The 12,860-nt window shown below is 39.5% G+C and overlaps 1 protein-coding gene across 10 annotated transcripts in view; it reads left to right on the top strand.

Annotated features, from left to right (window-relative positions):
• Positions 1–12,860, top strand: part of CTNNA3 (catenin alpha 3) — a 1,517,748-nt gene that overhangs the window by 8,109 nt on the left and 1,496,779 nt on the right. The gene's annotated exons all lie outside the window — the stretch shown is intronic.

The raw sequence follows: 12,860 nt of genomic DNA, 5'->3' as shown, positions 1-12,860 counted from the left end.
AGTTAAATTAAACCTTTAAAATGAAAACTTTTAAATTTTTATGGAAAAAGTGTTTTATGAAAGCTTGAATTCTGTCTCTCAGAGGAAGTTATCTTTTGTAGAGTATTTGTGTTTTCACTGGCTTTATAACATTACGGACTTCCTAGAAATTTGCAGGGAAAATTAGTGTATTATTAATTATAAGCTCATTTAATGTTTTCCTTGTAATCTGTGAACTTGCTTAGTTCTTAAACATCCTAACTTAAAATACTAATTAAAAAAAAGCAAACATGGCGCCAGCCTGGTGGCGCCGCAATTAAGTTCACATGTTCTGCTTCGGCGGCCCAGGGTTCACCGGTTCTGATCCCGGGTGCACACACGGCACCGCTTGGCAGGCCATGCTGTGGTAGGCGTCCCACATATAAAGTAGAGGAAGATGGGCACGGATGTTAGCTCAGGGCCAGTCTTCCTCAGTGAAAAGAGGAGGATTGGCAGCAGATGTTAGCTCAGGGCTAATCTTCCTCAAAAAAAAAAAAAGCAAACATGCTTGGGCTTTATTTTTATTTTGTATAATTTTCGGGATTTTGTTTGTGCATTTATTGAATTTGAGAAGCCTATTTGACATGAGTTACTCATATAAGTGATTATGTTAATACTGATTTGTTCTCTCCATGTGCTGAGTGGGCAGTGTGCAGCATTTTGGCCTACTCAATTTATTCGTTTACTTAACAACTGTTTATTACATGAGTGTTATATATTAGGTACCATGGTTGATGCTAGGTGTATAAGCATAAGATGTTGTAAAGTGCATTCTTTTGTGGAGAAATACATAAACAAGTAATTTTGATTCAATGAGTGAGTAGTATAATAGAAATATGTAGGGAGTGCTGTAGAATGTGTGGGTGGCACATTTAACTTGGCGTTTAACTTCAGTGGGGAACAAGGAGGACTTATTGATGGTTGTGTATGAGGCCAGGTAATTAGGTAAGACTGTCAAAGAAGATAATGTTTGAGCTGGGCCTTGAAGGAAGGAAACAGGTTCAGCAGGGTGGTCCAGGCTGGTATGTCTGAGGGAACAGTGATGGGGTTGTAAAAGGAGCACTGTTGTCATTGGTAGATGACGTAGGAACCAACTGAGAAATGTAAAACCAAGGAGAGTTCTGCAAGATTGCCAGATACAAGATCAGTTTACAAAAATCAATAGCATTTCTTTACACTCATCGTAACCAACTGGAAAATATAATAAGATCCATTCACAATATAATGATATCTCTAAGGTATCTAGGAATATAAAAAATCTCTATGGTAAGAACTTTGACATCCTAAGACAAGAATAACTGAATAAATGGAGGGATATCACATATTGGATGGGACAAGCTAATAAATATATCTCAATTCTCCTTTAATTAATGTATAAATTAATTGAAATTCCAATTAAAATTACAGTTGGATTTCTTGAGGAATTTGATAAACTTATTCTAAAATTTATATGGAATAAGAAAGGTGCAAGAATAGCTTAAGTCAGCCTTAAAAAAGAAGCAGAGGGGGAGAGTTATGGTACTAGATTTTAAGACATATTAAAAAGCCTTAATATTACATATAGACTAATGAAACAGCTTAGAGATTTTTGAGACAGGCCGTATATGTAGCTGATCCTCATTATTCACAGATTCCATATTTGCGAATTCGCCTACTTGCTAAAATTTGTTTGTAAACTCAAAATCGATACTCACAGTGCTTTTGTAGTCATTCACCAACGTGCACAGATTGGACAAGAATTGAGTTGCCATGAGCCGGAGCATGTTTCCAGCTGAACAAGGCAATGCTCTGTCTTCTAGTTTCAGGTCTCATACTGGAAACGTGTTCTCCTCATGGTCTGTTTAGAGCCATGTTTTCTGCATTTTTGTGCTTTTTGATGGTGATTTCACTGTTTAAAATGGCCCCCATGTATAGTTCTGAAGTGCTCTCTAGTGATCTTAAGCGCAAGGAGACTGTGGTGTGAATTATGGAGAAATATTTGTGTTAGATAAGCTTCATTCAGACATGAGTTATAGTGCTGTTGGCCGAGAGTTCAATGTTCATAATTAACAATATATATTAAATAAGGTATCTTTAAACAGAAACATACGTAAAATAAGGTTAAGAATTGATTGTAGTGGAAACATTGTGACTGCAGATTTGCAGGAACTGTATTTCTCTTAGGAGCAATGGTTCTGTATTTGCTAATTCAGTGTTTGTGGGGACCTTACAGCATAACTAATGAGAATCGACTGTATATGTCAGTCAGAGTCTAGTCAAGAAATCAGAAACCATACTAGGAGGCTCAATAAAAATAATTCACTATTGGGAAATGGCTAAATTGGTGTTGGAGGGGTGAAAAACAGAGGAAACCAGAGGGAACATAGGAAACAGCTATCACCCTTGGGAGAACAAAAGGAAGAGCCTGGGGCTCACAGAACTCTCCAGCATGAGCAGGGACCTGGTGGAGCCGGGACTCAGTTGTCTAAGGAGGGGGTACTGCCAGGAGGAGGGGATACAGAGAGGTCATTTCTGGGAGTGAAAAGGAGCTGACACTAGAAGAGCTGTTGCTAATGGGATGAAGAACCATTGCTGGACTGAGCTGTGTGAATAGCAAGGGAATAGGAAGAAGTGAATTCCATCTATACTCTTTTGCCTTCTGGTGTGAGAAGTCTGCTAAGTTCCAGCTCCAGTATCACAAAGCAAAGTACCGGAGCAGTCGATTTGGAGCCAAGAGACAATAGTTTAATATCCAGCACAATGAGATCTTAATATTTAATAAAGATAGCACTACAAATTCTCACACACGTCCATAAAGAGACATGCATAGCATAGTGATTAAGAGCACAGACTCAGGAATGAGACAACAGATTTGAATTTTGGCTACACTATTCTCTGTGTGATCTTGGGCAAATTATGTAATGTCTGTACCACCACGTGAAGAAATAGTTAAACATGGTCTTCCTGATGTCAAAAAGGAAATGGGGATTGTTTTAGGGGGTTTCTAAAAGTAATTCTACTTATTAGAGCTTCTAAGAATAATTCTACTCACTGTTGAGTAATGCGCACCTTATGTATCAACAATAAGACCTAAATACTTCAAGATTTTTGGGAATTAGGAGTGGTACAGGGCAGGGTTTAACCTTCCTGAGCCTTTTGCATTTCCTAGAACCAATCTCTAACATTGATTTTGGAGCAATCTCTTCTTGCCTTCTGTATCTCTATCTCTATTTCTATCTCTTTTTTCCCCCTTAGTTATGTTGGCTCTGTTACATATCAATCATCACTGTTTTCTGTTCTAGATTTAGTCAGGGGACTCTGATATGTGACAAATGATAACACTGGGAGAAATAAAAGTTTCTTGTCCTTAGAGCATATTAGACAAGCAGATCTTACTATATAAAAGCAATGTAATAAATTCATATTTCTATTAGGTGAATATATAGCAAAATAACTCATGAAGAAACTGTAAATCCATTGTCTTATCAAATACAATGTGCCCTGAGAAAGCAAAAAGTTGAAAATAAATTGTAGTGGGACTACAAATGATGTAATTTAAAAAAATAGACTATGACTGATACGTATGACTTCTTTATGTTTAAGAAATCTGCACCTGAGCATTGGCGAACTGCAAGAAAATGTGTATTTAGAAACTTTCCCAAATCTCACTATTAAAAGATTTTTCTAATTACTAAAATTAGACTTCCTGTATTTGCATAAGGGCTGATCAAAGTGGAAAGTGCTGATTTATGCCACAGGACCAGGAATAGCCTTAGGATTTGGGGATTTGTGGCATAAAATGTGGAATAGGTACCAGGTAGCTCTAAAAATGGGAGTATGGGAAGAAGGAAGCTAAAAACTAGTATGTTGGCTGAAATTCTGTACAGGAAGTAGTCTTGTAGCCGCTTCCCAACCATATAGGCCTCTCAATAGAATGCTGGGAGGTGGGGAAGCCCTGATTTGTAGTGTTTGCCAATTTTTGTGGTGTAAATACTCCTAACAATGTCCATTTTCAAGTTGCCTGCATGATGTCACTGAATGTAGATTGGGAATAGATGCTCACAATCTCTTTCACCTGTACTTCATCTCAGTCCTTACTGAGGGGATATCACGTGCCAGAAGTTATCGCCAGCAAAGGGCTCTCATTTCCATCTGGCGTGTAAGTGATCCAGTTCAAGAGCACCATGCTAAGGGCCTGCTTTCTAGGCCCACTCCCGGTGTAAAGGTTTTGGCTTGGATTCTCCCTGAAAGCAAGGACTTGAGACAGGGACTTGTGTCTAGGTAGTATATTTGGGTGGTAACACCAAGGAGCAGGGATGAGGGACTGAGCAAAGTGAGGAAAACAGGAAAGGATAATATAGGATAAGCCTGCATTATCAAAGTCACTGCTGAGCCCAGCTAGGGCTTGATGTCAACCAGAACCTTCTGAGGATTGTGTAGAATGTCCCTTAGCATTCTCTGCCTAGGGATCAATGGAAAGGGAGCAATTGCTGCCACTTCCTCGCCCCCAATGTTTGTGGGTTAATCCTGCGTGCTGTGGATGTGCGCATACGGGGTGGGCTCCCTGTGTCACCTGTGGCATTGGAGAAGCCCCGGAGCAGACAGTGAAAGATATGAAGTGTGACACCGACAAGGTGAGGGTGTTTTGCCACCAGATAGTTTCCTGCCAGGAACTATCTTCCATAGGTGTGATTGGAATCAGAGGCTGAGCAGGTGTGGGCAGGGCGCCAGAAGTATCTGATACAGATGATACTTAGTTAATAATGTTTTAAAAGGTGGACTGAAAAGCATTTATTCACAATGAAGCTACTATTTAGGATCACGGGTCTTGTGGGATTAAATTGATTATCAGAGAACTGACAGAATTTTGAGGGCAAATGTAGTTGATTTTCTCTCTTGTTTTTCTTCCTCCTCAAGTAAAACTTTAGATTATGTGGCATTCCTGTGTCTTAAGAAACTCATAGAAAAGACTTTAATCAAGTTCATAAACATGGAAAATACAGGAGCAAATATGTTCATTTGTTTAAGGACTATTTAATATTAGAAATGTGAAAATATAAACAATTTATGAAACCTTGAAATAATTTAAAATGTCTGTATGGGTGTTTTATAGGGATAAGGGATGATAGAAAACTTTGATGAGGTTTAGGTATTAATTATTTCTTTTAGATAACATTTCTAGAAGTTTTAGTGCTTCTACTACTTAATTGTAGGTCTTTGCTGTGATTTCTTTCTATTTAGTGAAGGAATAAAGACAAAATATCAATATAGTCTCAAAGGTACATCTCTACTTAAACTACTTTCTCCTTGACAATTTCTTTTAGGATATCATCCTTCTGCTATTTCCCCTCTTTGAGGTTGGCAGCTGTGAATTATTTGTGTATTTGCTTGTCTTTCGGTATCTGTAAAAATTTATGGAGAGAAGGAGGATAGCAAAAACGACAAGACAGATTCATGCTTTGCTTTATCTTCTCTAGCAAAAGAGGAACAAAAGGTAGACCTTCTCAGTCTCGCTAGAAGAGAATTCTCTCATAATCCTTTTCATATATTTGATAACATGAATTCTAATAATAAAACCTTAAAGTCTTATTTTATATTGTTGAAAGGAGTAGCACACCCAAACAAGGATCATTTGTATCCAGGTGTCACATAATAAAGCTGAGTAGCCGCAGTCAGTGAAGATACCTACTCATAAGAATATGTGAAAATATGTATCCTTACAACTGAGGACATGATAGGCACTTGCATGGATTACTTGAGAAGAATTAAACCTGCGTCATGTAAAGAACACATACTCCGAAGTTTTTCACTTGTGCAGATACTGTTTGCAATCTACAGCCTCAGTCGGACCCAGTTCCCAGGCAAATCCATATTGTAGGTGGAATCTGGAATTTTCCTCCTGTTTGTGGTGTGTCCATTGAATCACAGCCTTCTTTCTAACTCTCCACCATGTTTGTTCAGTCTAGGTGACTGGGTTTCCACCCAGTGCACTTGGGTGGGCCTCTAACGCCCTGCCTGATGCTTACCAGTTTCAAGATATAGGAAATAGGGCATCGCCACCACCTAACACAGAGTGACACTACTGGGAGCAGATGCTTGCTGCAGTGCCCCACTCGCTAGATTGCTGGTTCTTGGACATTGTAACTGGTCCTAATTAAGTACAAGTTTGCTATATCCTCCTAACCCCAAGCCATTTCATTGGGGGTGCTATCCAAGCCATTTCACTGGGGTACTATCCAAGTCTATTTGGTGTTTAGCCCTATCATTTGGTCAGTTCCTTTAGCCTTGTTCTTGCTTGGCTCATTTTGGTTGCTTGGTCCTTTCCTCTTTCTTGCACTTGCTCAAATGGACTATATACCACTTACCAAGTAGTTTATGATGTGGATCAAAGCTGCCCCAGGGAGAGAAGCCCAGGTTGTCTTGGCCTACATGCTGATCTATATGACCTGATTCCTATCTAAAATTATACGATCACACAATAATCAGACCCCACCTGCACTGATACCATTTTAATGACTTTTTACATGATTTTTCATTTGTCTGGTAAAGAATAACTTATATATCTGTGCCTTATAAATTTAGCCCTAAACCTCAGCCCATTGCAGCTCTTCACTGCCTGTGGATCCTGTCCCCATGCTGGCAGCTCTTCACTGCCCGTGGATCCTGTCCCCATGCTGGCAGCTCTCCACTGCCCATGGGTCCTGTCCCCATGCTGGCAGCTCTTCACTGCCCATGGGTCCTGTCCCCATGCTGGCAGCTCTCCACTGCCCATGGGTCCTGTCCCCATACTATTCTCTGAATAAAAGAGCGCTAGCACCAGACCTTGAGAGTCCAAGAAATCTTTCTTTTGATTCTTCAGCTCGCTGAGCCCGAATCAGGTAACATGATTAAAAATGGCTACTGTTTATTGAGGACTTAACAATATATTCCTCAAATGTCTGAGTCTCAACACTTCTTTTATAAAATAAGGTCACACATTCTTTTAGATATGTAGATTCCAATAGCTCAAGGCCCCATTGTTTTAGCGCCAGAAAGCAGCCACTTAAAGTGTTTCTTGGTTGTTTCTAAGTCATCCCGAGAGCTCTCTCAATTGTGTTTAGGGAGAGGTCCATCAGGTTTCTCTGTTTTGGACACCTCGTCATGCTACTGCGCTGCTGCGTTTGCTCCTGTTCTCCAGGCGGATGTTACATCCGAATCAGGAGACAGGCCCTTCCCTTAATTTTCCACAGCACAGCATTTAACTAGAGTTTACAGAAAGACGCAGGATAAAGAAAAGACAGACAGATAATAATTATAACAGTAACTGTGGCTAACCCTGGTTCAAGTTCTGAGCCATTTTCAAGACATCCTTAAAAATGTTCCTCTAACTTGTTCCCATCTACTGCTATTATGAACATGCCAGCTTGCCTCTCCATTGTGAGATACTCTCTGGCTGTCTATTCTATCTGGAGTTTTGGCTCCCAAACCGTGGGACTTCAGAGAGAAAAGGGACTTTCCCTCCTTTTCAGCTAAAAACCTGTTTTTCTAGTTCTCATTTCTGTCCTGGAATCAACTTCTTCCCCAGAATAAATAACAATGGGGATATCCATTCTTTTCAGGAGGAACCTCACTCCCTCACACATAGGATATGGTCTGGCTCTGTGGATGTCACCTCCTTCTTTCCTCCAGGCAATTATCATAGCTGTCTTTATTACATGTCCTAGGAATCTTAACTATTCTCTTAAAACCATGTTTGAGACTTTAATAATCCATTCCATGTTGTGTTATGCCATTTCAGTTAGGACTCTACATAATTTTCCTGCCTTCTTTCCTTCCTTCCTTCCTATCTATCTATGCATCTATCATCTTCCTCATTTCAGCCTTGGGGCTCTTCGAAACATGCAGTGGTTTACAGGACTGGTTCTCAAGTCTCCCTTCTCCCTCCATACCCTGAGAGCAAGTAGCTTTGGTTGTCACAGTAATTGTGGGGCACATTCGGCATTTAATTGGCTTGCGCCAAAGAAATGTAGAAGTTTTGCAATGTGTGGAACTCCCATCTAAAATGAATTGTCCCACGTTCCATGCAATTTTCAAATATCCCACTGGGCATTCATGTAGGTCCTGCTTATAATTTTCTAAGCCTAGAACCTAACTCTGGTTTTACTAATAAGTACAAAGAATTTTTTGCACAGTTTTAATGTATGCTGAATTTTCGAGGAATGCAAGATTGTTCTTGTTTTGTTCTGTATTGTATCAAGAGTTGTTCACCATGTCAGAAAAATCACACCACTGTTTCAGTGCTGCTGGTGGTATTGGAATTGCCAATACAACACATCCTAATCAACCTACATTTGTAGCTGTCACATTGATCACAGCGATTCTGTTACTGCAGAAAGGGCACAATCTGCTCAACGCTAGACAAAAAAGCCAACCGTCAAGAGGCAAGATGGTGGCAGAGAAAGGGCATTTTATTATAGCTGGCTAGCAAGAGGGAAGATGGCCAACTAATGTCCAAAAGAACCATGTTTAAGGGGGGCACAGAATCTTGAAGCAGTTAAATAGGCCAGTGGGTTATAGGGGAGGGGTTAGGAATGTTGACCCTCTGGTGTTACAGACTGGGAGTTGCCACACCAGATCTTTCAGTTTTCATTGATGATGCCTATGAGCATAGACTCTCTGTTTGGGGGGGTCATCAAAAGAACATAGCTATTGTCTTATTGCAGCTGGGAGGTGTATGCACTAGCAGGGGTCATAAAATCTACAGAACAGGTGGATCTCCTGGAGGGTGCAAATCCAGCTGGGTTAGTTAGTCAGAGGTCATTCAAAGTTACAACATAGTCTCTTTCCTACAATATGGCTTCCCTTATGTCAACCTTGTGTTGAGCTGGCTTCAATTCTGTGCATAAGGGGAAAAGTGACTTTTATTATGTGTTCCAGTGTAAGTGTGCCTGAGCATTTGTGTAATGAAATGCAAATATATGATTTATGTAAATACATATAATTATATATAGTGACATTTATTTATAAAATATATTTTGAAGACTCAGGGGAGATAGTTAATAACTATGAATTTCATTTCAGGGTGTTAAAAAAGGACATTTGAAAATATTTATTTTATAAAGGGGTATAAGTTCTGATGGGTTTGAGAACCATGAATATTTATATAGAGAAAAGAAATGGTTCTCTTTAAGAAGCAATAAGAGTCTGCAGGGACATACCGTACTGAATTTCTCTGTGTACAATGATGGCAGTCATTTCCTTCATCAAGTTTTAGGTGAGACTTTCTATACATTTCTACAACTAGAAAATCTATATTTGTTTTCTGAGAAAGAGACAATTTGTCTCAAAGGTAAATTTCACCTGGTACTCTTAGGAGGCCAAAAATCATTCTACCTTTTAAATGCTATCAACACTCCCGCACCCCTGGTCGAATGCCTCTAGTCTAAGATGCTACATTACTTGTTGTTTATGTCATTTACTACTAGCTTTTGAGGTTAGAATCGCAAAGACAATTTCTTTAACATTTTAAAAGCTGTATCAAGTAAAAATTAAATGTTAGTTCTTTAGAAGTAATATAATATATCTCTTGTTTACATAATTTGAAATAGACAGGTTCAGTGACAGTAAATGTCGATTTCATTCTAGGTGTCTGTATCTCTGAAAATGACTGTGATTTTCAAAGTTGCAACAGCAGTTTGTTTTTAGAACCATCAATGCAGGATACTCTGGGTTATTAATATATTCAAGGGACTGATAGGGTGGTTAATTAGTAAAAGAAATGTCACCCAGAAGGTCTTGGCTGGGAATTTTCATTAACAGTTGAAAAAGAAGTAACAAAGTAATCAATGAGCTAGAGCAGACATGATTGACGGTAATTACTGTGCTTGTTAAGGTTATTGACTAACAGCAAGATAGGTTGTCAAAGTTGAGGCATGGCACTCTGGGAAAATTAAGTGAGAAAAACATTTATTTTAGCTCTTCTGTTATCACCAAGGCAATAAAGTTAATGTGTCAATTTCAGTAGTTCTGAAATAGTTAAATTGAAATTTTTAATTTTGGCACTAAATGCACCTAACATTTAAATGCTGTGTTTGGGTTTACACAAAGTGAAATAGAAGCAAAGGGAGAAATTAGGTGATAAATATAACATATAAAGTAAAAAAATAAGACATAACTAGTTGTACCAAGGTAGTAGCTGTAAAGATGGAGAGGCAATGGATTTGAAGCATATTTGAGAAATAAAATTAATAGAACACCTTTCTCTTATGATGCTAACATCTTTTATTTCTGCATCAATGCAAATATAACTCCCTCCAGGAAAATTTCCTAGATAACTCCCTCCTCCTAGAGCTCTCTCTCCCTCCTTTGAAATCGCATTTCTATTGATGCTTTCCTTACCTTGTACTATAGTTAATTTTCATATGCCATGCTGTTATGACACTGCTGCTGCCCCTAGCTTTCATTCCAATGGTGAAGACAGAGTAAGTAAACAAATAAATAAATATGCAAGGTTGCGTTAAGTGAGTGGGGGCAGTGAGATAAGGTAATCAGGTAATACCTCTCTGAGAAGGTGAAGGATTATATCAAGGATGAGAATGGGGCAGACATGTACATAGCTGGGAGAAAATGATTTCAGGCAGAGGAACAGCAAGTGCAATGACCCTAAGGGAGTCAGCTTGGGCATTTTATGAATAGAAAGTATAACTGAAGTCAATGAACTAGGGGGAAGAGTGCTGTGCGTCAAAATGGGAGAGGTTGACAGGAGCCAGATCATGCAGGGCCTTGGAGATTTGGTAAAGAATTTGTATTTTCTGCTGTGAGTAATAAGAAGCTATCAGGCGATTTTAAACAGAATAACATGAGCTAAGCTGTGTTCCGAAAGATCACTTAGATGCTATGTAGAAAATGAATTGCACGTGCCTCAGAACAGTTGGGGCGGGGGAGATAGACACAAGTGGATGTATTAAACATAACTTTTGGAAGTAGAATTAATAGAAATTCTTGATAATTGTGAGGGAAAAGAATGGATAAAGGATGACTCCTAGGTTTTGACATAAGCAATTAGATGGTGGTACCAATTACTAGCATATGAATAACAGAGAGAAATAGGTTTGAGAGGTAAAGTGAAGAGCTCTTTTTTGGGACACATTAAGTTTGAAATGTGTATTAGCTGTCCAGTGGAGAAGGCAGTCGGGTGTATTTCTCTGGGGCTCATGAGAGAGGTCTGGTTTGGGGCAGCAAATCTGGGAATTGTTAGCATATGGATATGTGACTGGTATTGAGTGAATTAGTTTGCTTTCCTCAGTCCCTGCATTTCACTTTACTCTGTTGCATCTTCCTTATTCCTTAAGGATACATTGCGTAGGCTCCATAATTTTTTGCCATTTTCAGCTCTTTAGAGGCCTGCTGGTCTAGTTTCAAACTTCATCTCATTCCGACTTAAATCTCATCTCCTCCCCTTCCTCCGGCACTGACCGGCTGTCCTTTTCAGGGCCTTAGAAGTAGGAAGGGGCAAGATCACGTTTTTCACCATTTCTTCTGCTCTTGTATCTTTGAGAGGAGAGAAATCGTTGGCCTTGTTCCCCTAATTTTTCAAGTCCCCTAACTTTTCTCTGGTGTTGGGGCTAGGAGAGGGAAGAGGAGAGGAAGAACATGCAGCAATTTTCCTAATGCTTTTTAGTAAGCTCTGAGCGAGGCGTCTGTCCTCAAATACTACAAATTCCTTAGCATGCAGTGTACACAGATGGCTTGATTTCTTTCATTTTGAGGCTTACTTGCCAGTTCTGAGCAACGGGAAAAGTCCCACTCACCATCCTATTACAGATCTCATTTGAAGCCATAGGATTGGAGAAGATATCCCCTGAGGTCACGGTAGGGATTTGGCCACAGAGAAATTGTTAGGAGACTTAAAAATGGCCCTTTTGGCAATGTGGGAGACAGAAGTCCCATGGAGTGGGTTGTGGAGTGAATGAGAGGTGAAAATGTAGAGATGGTAAGCAACATATTTGGGAAGTAGTGCGATAAAGGCAGCAGAGAACTGGGAGGAGCCACTGGAGGGAGCTGTGGGGTGAAGCTACTGTTTTTATTTGATACTTTTAAGTTAGAGGTCCTCTGGCAGATTTTTGTGCTGACCGTTAGAGAAAGGGTGCTAATGCAGTTTAGAGCAGAAGAGGGGAGATTAGCTCTTTGGTAGGAGCAAGGGTACTTCTTGCATTGTAATAGGAGGGAAGGCAGAGAAGATGGGGCTCCATGCTGGTGGTCTTGTGGATTTGGGATGAGAAAACATCGGACATCTCCCCAGATGGCTTCTGTTTTTCTCATCGAGGCGGCAGAGTTGATTAGCAGCTAGTAACAGAGTGGGTGAGAAAGGAGAGTGGAAAACATCTTTTTGCTATGGTACGTAAGACCTTTGAAACAGGCGCACATTCATTTAGATTCACCTAAAACATCCAACCAAATGCCAGAACTATTTATCACAATTTTTGGAATAAAAAAATTTCAATTATCACAAACAGAAATTATCCTTAGCTTTAAATCTCATCTTAAAAAGGTGTTATAGCTGTTCAGAAAATCACACATTTTTTTAAGTCCCAACCTGAAATTGCCAACAATTTGAAGTATCATGTATAGAATAAAATGGACTCATGGCTCATGCAGAAGCTATGTTCATTCTTTAAGGTATTTTAATGGAAAGAAGAAATTGTATTGCATTCTGATTAAAGAACTAATGGCACCCTGGAGGGCTTAATTTTCAAGAAGTGCTGCTGATAGGGATAGAATTGTTTTCTTTTTGGAGGCTGCCCTTCTGTGCCTCTGATCTTCTCTCTGGCTCCTAACATAGGGCTCTGCATCAAGGATTTTCTCAGTACGTGTGCTTGAGCGAC

Source organism: Equus przewalskii, chromosome 1 (genome assembly GCF_037783145.1).
Source record: "Equus przewalskii isolate Varuska chromosome 1, EquPr2, whole genome shotgun sequence".
Taxonomy (NCBI): Eukaryota; Metazoa; Chordata; class Mammalia; order Perissodactyla; family Equidae; genus Equus; species Equus przewalskii.
The sequence above is the reverse complement of the archived record's forward strand: the minus strand, read 5'-3'. Positions and strand labels throughout refer to the sequence as shown.